This window comes from Cryptomeria japonica, chromosome 7 (genome assembly GCF_030272615.1).
Source record: "Cryptomeria japonica chromosome 7, Sugi_1.0, whole genome shotgun sequence".
Taxonomy (NCBI): Eukaryota; Viridiplantae; Streptophyta; class Pinopsida; order Cupressales; family Cupressaceae; genus Cryptomeria; species Cryptomeria japonica.
Genome location: NC_081411.1, coordinates 323,859,286 through 323,872,038, shown reverse-complemented (window position 1 = coordinate 323,872,038; position 12,753 = coordinate 323,859,286).

Genomic DNA, 12,753 nt, shown 5'->3' with positions numbered 1-12,753 from the left:
ATTGGATATCCGATGAGACTACTCATATTTTAGAGAGAGAGAGATTATGGGAGGGGGAGAGAGAGATTAGGGGAGAGAGGGGGAAGGGGTAGGAGGAGAGAGATATTAGGGGTCAGAGAGAGAGATTAGGGGAGAGGGAGAGAGGGAGATTAGGGAAAAGGGGAAGATAGAGAAAGATTAGGGGAGAGGAGCACAGAGAGAGATTAGAGGAGAGAGGGGGGAGGGGGAGAGAGAAATATTAGGGGAGAGGGGGAGAGAGAGAGATTAGGGGAGAGGGAGAGAGAGAGAGACTAGGGGAGAGGGAGAGAGAGAGATTAGGGGAGAGGGGGAGAGAGAGATTAGGGGGGAGGGGGGAGAGAGAGAGATTAGGGGAAAGGGGGAGGTGAGAGGGGAGAGGGGGAGAGAGAGATTAGGGGAGAGGGGTCATATGAACCCTTAGGACCCAAAACGACCCAATATGGTGTCATAAGGGGTCACTGTGTCCTAAGAGGCCATATGGTGTCTTAAGGGGTCATATGACACAATATGGCCCCTTAGGACACAATATGACCCATAATGACACAATTTGGTGTCATAATGGGTCATATGTTGTCTTAAGCCGACATAGTACCTAATATGACTCAATAGGAAACAATATGACCCATAACGATACCATATAATGTCATAAAGGGCCATATTATGTCCTAAGGGGTCATAGGACACAATATGACCCCTTAGGACACAATTTGGTGTCGTAAGGGGTCATAGGACACAATATGACCCCTTAGGACAAAATAGGACCCATAACGATCCAATATGGTGTCATAAGGGGTCATATGTTGTCCATAGAGGTCATATGGTATCCCATGACCCCTTAGGACACCATATGACCCCTAATGACACCATATGTGTCATAACGGGTCATAAAGGGTCATATGACACTTAATGACACCCTATAGTATTGTAAAGGGCCATATTGTGTCCTAAGGGGTCATATGGTGTCTTAAGGGGTCATATGACATAATATGACCCCTTAGAACACAATTTGCCCCATAACAACACAATTTGGTGTTGTAAGGGGTCATATGATGTTCTAAGGGGTCATAAGACATAATATGACCCCTTAGGGCACCATAGGACCCATAACGACCCAATATGGTGTCATAAGGGGTCATATGTTGTCCTTACGTGTCATATGGTATCCCATGACCGCTTAGGACACCATATGACCCTTGACGACACCATATGGTGTCTTAATGGGTCATAGTGTGTCATAAGGTGGAAATATGAACCATTATTATAATATAAAAAGAAGTGCCAATACTGCTTACAAAAATTTGACACCTAAGGGGTCATAGGACACAATATGACCCCTTCCTCCTCTCTCTCTCTCTCTCTCTCTCTCTCTCTCTCTCTCTCTCTCTCTCTCTCTCTCCCTTCCCCCTTCCTCCCTCTCTCCCCCATCCCCATCTCCCTCCCTCTCCCCTAATCTCTCTCTCCCTTCCCTCTCTCTCTCTCTCTCTCTCTCTCTCTCTCTCTCTCTCTCTCTCTGTATATATATATATATATATATATATATTTATATCCCCTAATCTCTCTGTCTCTCCCCTAATCTCTCTCTCTCCCCCACTCCCCCCTCTCCCTCTCCCTAATATCATATACTAATATATTTATAAATTAATATATTGTAGATTAATTACGTGCAAATTTAGTTATTGAATTTACTTATTAAAATCAGATATCTGATTTCTATTTAACAAATTTCAAATTTCAAATTTTGGCTCAATTTTTCTTTGGGATTTGGCTTGCAAGCGAGAAGCCTAGAAAGTCAACTGAAAAAATGTGTTTTTCAGTATTCGTTTATTTTCCAAACTTTACACTAGTGGTTGGAGACTTTTTTATAGCCAAATTTGATAAAATGAAAAGGGTATTTTAAGGACATTCCCAGCTTAACAATATAGGGCTTGTCTTATTTCAACTTTAATAAATAATAATTATTTATTTTCTAACTGAATTCTAACAAAAGTTCTGATTGATAGACTGCTTGAAAAACACTCATAACTTTCAAATGGTATAACATTTTTTGAATTTGAAATATGTGTCACATCCTATGCTTCGTATACTATAGAGAAAAAATTTTAAAAATTGAATTATATAAGGTTTTGATCAAGTTAAGGTGGTCAGACGTAGGAGTTTCTGAATTTTTGATAATCGGTAGTAAAAAATTCATAAATAATTATATACTTTATAAAAAATTATAAAAAAATATTTGTCACATCTGGACATGAGTCTAATACTTATATTATAAATCTTATAAAAAAATATTATGATTTTATTGTGATTCGGGTGGTCAAACATACACCTACTTCTTATCTTTTTCTTGAAATTTTAGTACAGCAGCATTGAAATTTGAAATTTTCATCAAATAGGATTTTTGTTTTCCAAAAGCCAACTAGTAGCTTAGAAAATGCCTTAAATTTTCTATAGGTTCTCCTCTGACATATTTTAAAAATAATGCTCACAACTTATTCAAATTTTCATGTCAAGTTGCATAACTCTGATTTTTTGAAATTTGATTGCCACTTAAGGGCATGTCTTAGCACACCATGATCCTACACATAACCAAATCTCTAAATTTTACATATTTTCTTCTTCCTCCTTTTGCATGTTCAGGTTTTCCTCCTCTTACTATTCTTCTTCCCCAATTTTTTCCTCTGGATTATTTTCTTGGGGATTCTATTGTGTCTTCAGGACTTCATCTTTGATAATAGAGATTTTTTTATTTACTTCATCTTCCATTGATGTTATACCATGCATGTTAGGAAATAATGCTTTAAACCCACATACATTTAATCCATTTCCTACATAACCCATGAGAGAAAATCATGCATACAAGATTACATAATCACCATAATGGAAAGATAAAAATAGACAACCCACAAGACAACACAAGATATATCTTGGGAAAACCCTCATGAGGGAAAAACATAACCTCCAAAAGAATCCATACTCCATCATATTAATCAACTATAAAGAAACATAGAGTTACAATGAATACCTTTGAACCATCAAGCACTCCAATGCATTCCCATGTGTCCAGCATGAATCCACACATCCCATACCATGCTTCAAAAATGCAATCCTCCAAAGGACTCAATACAATAATAGGCCAAAACCACCAACCAACCTTAACTACTAAATAATTGGTCTACTTATATAGGCCAAATATCACACAAAAATAGCTAGTGGTAATGCTTAACCATGTGTCACAAAACCATGTTCTAACTAACTCCTTGACCCCACATTTAATATTAGGTACTAATTTTTCTCTTTCTAAATATCTTTCCCCAATATTAAATAAATACAAGACAATATAGTACTCTAAAGGAAACTCCATAGGTTACACCTCCATATGCAACATCAAATGAATAAATATTATATTTCATGTCCATGGGAAATCACATAATAAATAAATATTACAATTACAACATTATTATGCAAGGTGTACAACACCTATTTTTCTAACAATGCATTCATTATTATTCCAAACAAATAAAATGCCACTTCGAAGTCATTAGCATCTTTATCCATCTAAATTTTTCTTAGTATTTTTCTCGTCTCTTGGATGAGGTCCATCCCCTATTAATTATCTCGTTGTTTCCTTCTCTTGGCCATTCTGTAGATTTTGTTTTTATCTCCTCTATTCCCTTTTCTATAGCTTCTCATTTTTCTAGTCTGTACTTATCTCTTTGGAGTCTTAGTTTTCAATTGTGCATTTTGTGTCTTGGTTTCCCTCCTCATCTTTTGTGGCATTCTCTTGCCATATGAATTTATACCAAGGCATAAATTATAGAAATACAGTGCCTATTCTAGTTCCACCTTTTTCCTTCAAATAAGTTTCCCATGATAATTTAAAATTATTCATAGACATGTGTAGTTTCAACAAAGCAAAGAAATTGGCACACATACTACATTCTCTAATTGTTATCTTTCAATCGATCTTGATGAATTCCCCTATTTAATTTTCTAGGCTTTTTAGGGATTCTTCATTCTTTTATTTCAAGGGAAGGGTGTATAATCTTGTGGATCTAAGAATTTTTCCTATTTTCTCTTGCAAAGGATTGAAGTTTGGTCTCTAGTTTTCTATATACCTGTTTTATCTATCTATCATTTAGTTATTCTGCTCAAGTATTTCATTCCCAATTTTCCATTGGGGCAATTTCCCAAGAAAATACCTTTCAAGATAGAGGTACCCACAGTTATCTAAACACCATATTTTCACTTTCTCCCTAGCTTGTGAATCACAAGCTTTTCTAGTACAAAATCCTTTCTCTTCAATGTTTACTAAAAATATTGATAATGTAGCAAAATTTAGAGCAATGGCTTTGCTACTTATAGTTTTGACTATTCTTAGCAGTATCCAATTTTCTCCCATCACTGCGTCCACTCCCTTTGGCTTATATTGCTTTCTTTTTTCTTTAATAAGGTAAATCTTTTTCTTCTCCATCCTTTTCAATCTTATACCTTGCATATAATGCAATCATATTTTTATTTGTAAATTATAAATTTTGACAATTGCATACATGCTAAAAAAAATTCATTGTTAATATTACCAAAATCCTAAACTTGAGAATTAATGAAAAAGAATCATGATAGAATACAATAATATTATTTATCTAATATTAAATATATGGACTTTAATTGATTTTTCTAGAATAATGATAAGCTTGTTTGGTTGCAGATGTATGCAACAATTTAATTTTAATTAGATAATAACATTATTAAGAAGATTTTTTAATTTATTTGATAAAAAAATTAAATTTTAATTTATTAAATGTAAATTGAAGGACTATTAAATAACCAAACCATCATTAAATTGTCCTATGATAGGTACAAGTGACCCTCAAATTGCAGACCTTTAAAAATATTAAAAAGGGTTTTACTTTTAAACACTCCCGGGAACCATAAAAGGAATGGAGCTGAAAAACCCTACGCATGACACAAATGTTAGTATAAAAGGTAGTGGTCTAATGTCCCAAAGTCTTGAACGCAAGAGATCAACCACTAATTCCAAAATTTTAATCTTTACAAATCCAACAATTATGAACTAGGATGTAGCTAGATGCATTTACAAGATGAACGACTAAGCCTACCATATATGAGGAGAAATAACCTACCACATCTAGGGCCCAAAGACCTTCTCCCGTGTTTCGACGTGATAGTTTCTAGTCATTAATTTCCTAAGAAGATCTTTGCAAGAAAGCAAGACTTTGATGGAAGATTATTTCCAAATTTTAATAGAAAACTTTAAAATGAATACATACAATTTTATTGCATTCAACATAGAAATTGAAATTAAATTTCTTTCTAAACCTGGGACATGTAAAACACCTAAAAGAGATTTAATTCTCTCATCACCAAAAAAAAATAAAAATACTACCCCTTCTAACAATAGGATATGGAGAATTATCATCGAGTTAGATTTATCCTCCATCATACTTCTCATATGTGGAAAACTACTTTGTATGAGGAGTCATATGGTATGGGAATCCTTAATCAATTAACCAATATTCTTTAGTCATAATATGATGAGAATAAATCAAAGGATCATTAGCTAAGTTTGAGAATTTCCTTGTAGAGGAATCAAACTATTTCTTTGGATTCTTGAATTCCTTATCAACATGTTCTCTCTTTCCATAGTTCCAACAATTCACTTTGTTCTTTTTACTAGGAGTTATATTACAAGGAATCAAACTGTTTCTTTGGATTCTTGAATTCCTTATCAACATGTTCTCTCTTTCCATAGTTCCAACAATTCACTTTGTTCTTTTTACTAGGAGATATAGATATACTCTTAGACTTGTCTTTAGGCCAATTCTTATCTCCTTTAGACCCTCTTTCTTTGAGCCTTCCCTTGAGATTGAGAGCATCATGGGAACTATCCATAGCCTTTCTCCTCATTTCCTATGCCAATAAAGCTCCAACAAGTGCGTCTATGTTTGGATATTTGGGGTTAGTAGTACTAGTAAGAATGATATTTTCATATGAATTGAGTAGAGAACAAAAATAAGCATAATTATTAGACACACCACAAGATTGAGAGGGGATGAGGGTGAATCAGTCTTGACCAAATCATTAAACTTATTTAATCACAAGTACTTATCAATTATCATTAATCAACTAAATATCAACGCAAGATGAAACAACAAACACCAAATTTAGTCGGTCCTCTTTGGTTTTTAGTCTATTTTGTTCTCTTTCTTGCTGGTGTTTTGTTCGCCAGCTATCTTTCCTTAAGTTGTTATCTTTTGTTTAGATGTGCGTTAATGCTTATCTTTTGATCTTCCTTCTGTTCTGGGTTTCAGGGACCCATAAAAACGTGTTTCCCCTTAATAAAAATCAAACACCAAACACATGAACAACAAAAATTTATGTCAAAAACCCAAGATGGGAAAAAATAGAGTGAGAATATGAATAACTAAATACAATGGTTTAGGCTAAGGGGTACACCCTTAGGGAAAGATACAATGGACTTAGAGACTAAATCTCACTACTCTAGGGAAAGATACAAAGGACTTGCAATATTGAGATGCACAATCTAAGCAAAAGATACAAGCTACCAAAAGGACTCACTATCTTCCAACATACACAAAGAAAGGATGAATTGAATTGAGTAGAATCTCCTAATCATAAACACATAAAAAACCACTATCACACTTCTACTTCCACATATATGCTTCCTCATTATCCTCAATCAATCCAAACTCCAATTTTCACATCCATGCATCAATTTATATCAACTTGTTCACCAAATTAGTTAACTATAATAGAATTCAATTAATTACACAAAGTCGGCCACCATCGTCAACTATGCTAAAGGTAGTCCACTTCAAGAGATAAAGGGGACTTAGATGCATCAAAAAATGTCTTCCTAAGTTTATTCTAATGAACTAAACTCACTAATACATCCTCCAAAGTCAATAGAAAATGAAACATGTAGATAAACAATAAATCATATTAACCAGTTGGCCTAACAACATTATCCAATGCAAATAACTCAATGCAGATCTTCACAAGACATGGTAAGACTTGTAAAGATACTTTATATCAACCTTTAATGCATATTTGAGCCAAAAGAGTATGATCCAAATACGATAAATTAACTGAGTTAGCCATAGATCAATACAAAAGATAACACCAAATAGTAGCTCAACATATCTTCACTTGTGAAGAAAACTAAAGCATAAATTATCAAATAGAATACTACACAAGAAATATGAACATATCCTCCAAGCTACAACACTTGAACCAACACAATGGAGTAATGCAGAGAATTCTCCAGACTATTCCTGACCAAAAGCCTCACTATTAGTAGACTCCAATAAACAACTTCAAGACTTTAATAGATGAGAACATATAAATATAATAGTGCAACATGCATAGAGCATAGAAACTAAATCTGGAACCACAAGTCATCATCTTTAGACACCAAATAAATATGGAACATTCTATCATAAGGAATTTAAATACTCTTTGCTATATATTGAAACTTTCAATATTGTCAGGTCTTCTGAAAAAACCATGCTCACTCAATATCCCCACCAGACATCAAAAAAATATTTAAATACTTATTTCTAGACCATACACATTAGGCATCAAATAGCTAGATAATATTGAACATAGCTACATTGAAAATAGAGTTAAACAATTGGAACATCATTGACAACATTATCAATCTCCCATGACAACAAGTTTGACAGATCAATGACAACACTAATAAACTCATGTTTCCAACAAATAAATTTATCCTCCTCTTCACTTAAAATATCAATACAGGCTAGTTGACTCAAAATTAAGTTAACGGAATTTAAATGGTTAGCTAATGTATCACCTTCCTTCATCTTAAGAGAATTTTTCTTTTCCAAGAAAATTTTATTTATTGGACTTTTGGCTTGGTACATCTCACTAATTTAGTTCCATAAAGCATATGTAGTATTTTTTTTAACGCATTTAAAAGAATGGAATTTGAAAGACACAACCTGATAGTACCTTGAGCCTTTTTATCCACCTTCTCCTAGTCTTCATTAGAAAGTTTATTGTGTTTCTCTTTATTTGTTATAGCCACCCATTAATCTCTTTCTTCAAGTAAATCTTCCATTTTCAGCTTCCATGATTCATAGGCCATTCCATTGAACTTATCTACATGCAATGAGATGAGTTTACACCCATGATATCAACATAAATTTTAAAAGGTAGATCAACTAAATCTCCCATAAAAACTCAAAAAACTCTTTTCCACTACCCAAGACATAGAACTGGCCATGCCTTGAGACCAAATGTTAGAAAGAAAGAGGTCAAAAATAATGTCTGTAGCTTCAAATAAAATTGCAAATAAGATTAAATAGTTTTAATCATATCAAAGAAATCAACTATAACATCAATAGATAGCATCACAAAATATAAAATACATAACACCACAATTACATGAAGAAACCCTTTCAAAAAAACTCCATGAAGAAGAGATGAAAGACTTATTTTAGAAAAAATATGGTTTTACAATATAACTCTTTAACTCCACTCTTCAATTTGAAAACATAACCCTTGCAAAACAAGACTTGAACAAACTCATACTTGTCTCCAACTTGTCCCCTCAATATATAGACCCTTATGGGCTCAATATACCATCATCGAATATTAACATGAGTTAAAAAAACATTCCAAAACACCATGGTAAAAATTTATACGATCCCTACATGCCACACATACTCTTAAATTACATATCACCTTCTTACAAGTTGTCATAAGAATCCCCAAAATATTTAAGATATATTCTTACATGCATCATAGACTATTAATAATAAATGTGAGGATCCTCTTACATGTTCCATAATAAATTATTCTCGCATCCAAAATGAATCACCACACTTTTATCCATTGTAGTTGTCATAGTTCTATCTATCATAACATCCTTGAAAAGAGCCTTTCCAGGTTATAGCACTTGATGGGCATATTTTGAGAACAAATAAATTGATTTTGAAGGCCCCAACATGTGGAAAAAGTGCCAAATAATAAAACCCACACTCCTTATGATGGAGCACAATTATTTAATTACATCAATACCAAATAACAAGGAAAAAACATAAAATGATTATAAATACATAATTTGGAATTGCTAAGGCTTAAACACCTTAATTCCCAACTCATTCTAATATGTGCCTAGAAAAGGAATGATATGTGTTACAATATGAGTATGAGCATTATCATATAAAGATTGAATAAATTCTATAAATTCTCTACAATCAGTAAAAGAGTGAAAGTAACTTTGATTAAAGAGACAAAATGCATTACCATCATTTAACATAAATTTATTTGTATATTGTATGAAAGAAAAAGTAATTTTTTTCATGTTTAAGCCTTCAATGGATTCTTCCACTAGATTCAAAAGTGTGTCCAAATGGATAGGCCTTGTCTCTTATGGGATAGGAAGGTTAGACAATGGCATGGGTAAGGAAGGAGGAGGAAATCCTACAACTTGTCTAGTATATTGTGATGAAGGTTATATATGGACTTTTCTTCCTTGTTCCATCTTTCTAGGATCTTGTTCACTATATCATTGCTTATAAATCATGTTAAAGAAAACCTTATAATTTCTTTAAAAATGTGAAGGAAGAAAACTTTTATCATTAAATTCAATGATTTTTGTTGTGTAAGTATATGTTAAAGAACCAAAGGGATGAATTTATTAAGGGGGATGGATCCTTGTAGGAGAGTGTTCACCTTTATCATTATTATTCATGTGCTTTTGAGAGGTAAGAGTGTCTATTTTCCTTCAGTTGGTGGATTGGGAAGAAGTGTTCTCATTATTTGAAGCTCCATCTCTAATTAATAATATATTAGGTAACATATAATTAAATAAATTTATAACATCATCTTGTCTTAAAAATGTTGATATGGCTAAGATAATCCCTTCAAGAATGAGGAGCATCTAAGGTGATATGTGTGTTTAGAGGTGTACTATAGATGTTTTTAGTATGTCCCTCTTGCACCAATGTAACCTTATGAGAAGATGATTCATCGTTACTCTTCTATGCTTTATCTTTATTGGTGAGATCATTGATTAAATTATTAATTTTTTCCTCATGAATAGGAGATACTCTAGGATAAGTACAAGTGCTATCTATCTCAACATCATACTAAGGAGGATTATCAAAAGTACAACTTGAAACATCAAAAGTACAACTTGAAACATCTACTAAAGCTTTCATGAAATCTGAACATTCCATGAACATCTTTTGAAATATAATTTTATAGTGACATGAAATATGTATCAAATCTTTGGGAAATGAAGTGAATGCAGGAAATATATTTGAAACCTTTATTATACAATACATTAGAATGCCATGAATAAGATAAAGACAAATTAAGTGAGAGAAGCTAGCATTCAACAGATGATTTTGTTAAATATATCTAATAAACAATGTAACCAAATGTGAAATTGCAAACCAATTAGATTTTATGAAATCCATAGTGGAAAATTAGATATGAAAGAAAAAATCAAAAGGTAATGCAAGTATAAGAAATGTTGAGTTCACCTAATGTAGGTAAACAAGATCCCCTACCCTAGTTATCTAAATTAACAATCAAAAGCTATTTATGCTAACAATAAATTTAAGATTAATCAATGGGCCCAACTTAAGACCTATAAGTGAGAACTATGTACTTGGGTTGATTTATTATTTTTACTTTGTTGATTTGATTTTATAAGAGTATGTGTAATACCCTCAAATTGGTCATCTAAACCATGAGCCCCTAATCTCGACAACATCATGCTAGATTAATCTTGTTAGATTAATCTTGCATCCATCTAGTATTAATATCATGTTCATATAGATTAAAATCCTTTGTCTTGGTGTTGTCTAGTCACTGGATTGCTTATATAAATCTGAGAGCAATCTTATACTCACATATTTTAGAAGGCAATGGGTCGATTTGTTATGGTTTTCATATTCATTCCACAACTTAGGTTTTGGTAAGCCTGCCGATGGAATAGGATTTAATAGCATCAATGTTACCCGATACCGAGACTATGATACCACGACTGATAAGGTGCCTGAAACTACCTGATTCGCCTGCGCGGGGTTCGGGCCGGATCAAATTTCGATTCTTCTCTCTCAATAGCCCAATAAAAGAAGAGTAGGCTTCGGCAACTTTAATCATTACAGGTTCAATTTGTACCGATGATGTTTCATCCCACCTTCGTTTGGTTCAAGGGGCCTACCAGAGCCTTAGGATATTCTTCAGAAAAGAAAGAGTTATGCATGCGACCGAGAAAGAAGGGTTTCGTTGCTACTCAACTTCCCTCGACTGATGAGGACTCTATTTGACTTTATTTTCTAATCCTCACTCACTCCAGCTCTATCACCCGATCGAACTCAAACTCATACTGCTTCAAAAGGATATGGTTAAGGTGCCGCTCCTAGGTACAACGGAGAATGAGATAGTTATGCCTGCCAAAAGGATGATAAATGAGCAGGAAAAGCTCCCAGGTCCGGTCCTATGCACCCATTAGTTTTGATGGAGTTTCCGAGCGCTAGCTTGGGAGGGCTTTTAGAACACCCGCTTTTAGAATGCCTATTCGTTTCACCCGATCCGCTTGCTTTGATGGGATAGAATTTCCTGGATTTCCTACCTTTCTCTGAGTCATATTAGCCAGTTCCAGGAGTCACTATTTCCCCTTTGTAGCCGTGATTCCGAGTAGAGTAAAGCTAGCATCTAAAGTTATTACAGACGTAATATTCATCATTCTTCGATGCTTTACCAATGTGACAGCACTCTAAAGAAAATATTTCTCTCTGAGTGAGACGAAAAAATTATATATATATATATAGTAGATCGACCTCGGGGGATAGATGGCTCATTTCTTGGTCGAGGAGACACTTGTCCATTAGTAACGGAGTGCAGTAAACAACTATAGAAAGAAAGTTGCTCGACTTATGGATGGGCTTCTAATCCTAATTGGGAGAGGAGTAACCTAAACTATGTGACATCTTACTTGGTGCAGTATCAGAGAAGTGTCGAGGGGTAGAGTTAGGGATTTGAATTCGTTAACAACTTCCAGATTAATTGAACGGGAATGATACCAGTCCCATAGCCCGCTGAATCCCTTCTCGTCCCAACTTCTCCACCACTACCTCCAATAGCTTTATTTCAAGTCATTTGTCTTCCATCGGTAAACTGCTCCTGCCTTTGTATCTACTACTGCATATGGGTCTGCTACTAGTGGATCAATAATTGCCTCTGAACCTATGTACCTGGTAAGCCCCTAGAGAATGGCATTGGCCCTCGATCTCGATCTTGAATTGCGGGTAAGACTGATTATTTCACAGGTATGGACTATATACCAATCTAGTAGTTTCCACCCTTGCTTATAGTTTTCTAAATGGAATAGGCCCCCTATCTATATTGGGGCATCAACAGAATATACAGGATCTACTTTGGCAGAATCTATCTAACCAATGCATGTAATGACTTGATTGAAGTGTTGTGCTTACAGATACAGGTCCAGTTTTCACACACACAGTATGCATGAACTAAGGCTAATGATGTAAAATTGGGGGTAAATAGTGTAAACAATAACCTAGTGAATATATATGCAGTCTTTGAGAATAGATCTAGAAATTAAAATCAAAGAGAATCTTGTATTTATAATCTAATATAGATATCATAAACATATTTGGTATCATGATATCAAATAGAATATCTCATGAAAAGTTT